A 1,889-nucleotide genomic window follows, 5' to 3' on the forward strand; every position below is an offset into this window, starting at 1 on the left:
TTCCTGAAAGACTTGTACCATTTCTTCTCTCCAATTTTATTCCCCACGAAAGCAATGGGTGATGTTGCATTTTGTTTTTATTTGAATCTTCTTTTTCATTATGTCAGGAACTATCATATTTGAGAATAATTTTATAAGCGCAATTGTTAAATAAAGCAAACTTTTAAACTTTTTTGAAAATTTGGCTTCAAACCAGTTATTCATTTTATGGTTTAACATTTATATGAGCGCTTAACTCGGTTTAACACAAATTAGACACTAGACACACAAAAGATAAACTGTTATACACACACATTGACAAATATCGCTATACATGCTAACGCAATATTCTACTAAATGGTAGATAGAAATGGCTAAACCTGAAATCTCCATTCAAATATTGACCACAAATGTAGAGGGATATTTCTTTTAGCTTCCATTCATAAATATTTTCGTTGATATTGGTTTAAATATTTCTTGTTAACATGCGAAACAATGGGGAGTGGAGTTCACGACAAACACATGAATGGAATTTTGCAGACAAGAAAGTAAATCTCCAATGCAGTAAAGCTGTTTATAAAACGGAAAAAATATACCTTGCCAATGGACGGCTACGACATTCGAATCCGCACTCGTCAGATAACGTATACTAATGAATTTTATAACAAAATAATAGTTATGTAATATTTGTAAATATATGAATAAAACAACTTAGATATTCCACGACATCGGCAGCAGCGGTAGTAATGACCACAATAATTACTTCTACTAATACTGCTGCTGTTGTTGTTACTGCTGCTGTTGTTGCTGCTGCTGCTGCCACTACTGTTACTTGCCAAAGACTGAAGCAGAAATGCACTAACAAAAAATATGGGTAGGCATAGACTTCGTCAGCCGAGACTGACCAAACAGCGCCGCCCAAGTGCAATTCGTAAAGGAGATCCTTGTAGTAAATCATTCTACTGATCTGTGTAGTAGTGAAGAACTTATTCTCATTCCCACTTATCTGGGAAAACAGAGAGCGAGTGTGAATATATCTGATGTGCCACCAGAAGTGGTCATCTGGCGAGTGGTAGTATGCGGAGATCTGGAGTTAAGTGACATTCTCTCGGTGAATTGCCAGAAGAATTGATTAGGAACAGCACTGGAAGTTTCATTAGATGAAACTAGAATATCTAGAAAAGAACTTGAGCTAATACAGATCACTAACAAAGCAGACATTTACGTCATTCTGTAATGAAAAAGACCAAAGTTCACGTATGTGGTGATACTAACCACCAGAGAGCATTCTGCCCGCAATAGATTTTGAAAGTAAGGAGGCAACGCCGTTTCCAGCATTGCAAACATCAAGCAAAATTACAATGCCAGCATTAGCATGCAACCATAATATTAGCAATAGTAATAGCAACAAAAGCAGCAACAAAAATGAGTTTATGAATGTGTTCAAAGTCATTTCGGTTTCATTAATGTAAGTTTGATCATCTGCGCGCTTGTATGTGGTCTAATATGCGTGCATATGTGGTCGGATCAATTTTCTGAGTGAATATTGTATGATCGTATGTATGTGTTGTGTGCAAATGAGTGAGCGTTTGCTTGTGTGATCGCATTCCAGCATGTGTGTGCATAACTGCGAGTGTTTACGTCGTGTCTTTTTGAATAGGCAAGTGTCTCTGTGTCTGTTAGCGTGTGCGTGTTTGTTATTATCATAGGTGAAATGACTCTCTCAAAACACAAATTTACCTCCCACTCCTTCTCAATTTTTATTTTCCTTTTTCATTATTCTTCTCTCTTGCATGACAAGGCCAAAAAAATATTATATATATAAAGGCAAAGAAATCTAACTTTAAACAAATTTTTGATATATCCGGTAACAGAAGAAAGCGCGAGAAGTAAATGAAATGTAAATAATA

Source organism: Octopus bimaculoides, chromosome 2 (assembly GCF_001194135.2).
Source record: "Octopus bimaculoides isolate UCB-OBI-ISO-001 chromosome 2, ASM119413v2, whole genome shotgun sequence".
NCBI classification, from domain to species: Eukaryota; Metazoa; Mollusca; class Cephalopoda; order Octopoda; family Octopodidae; genus Octopus; species Octopus bimaculoides.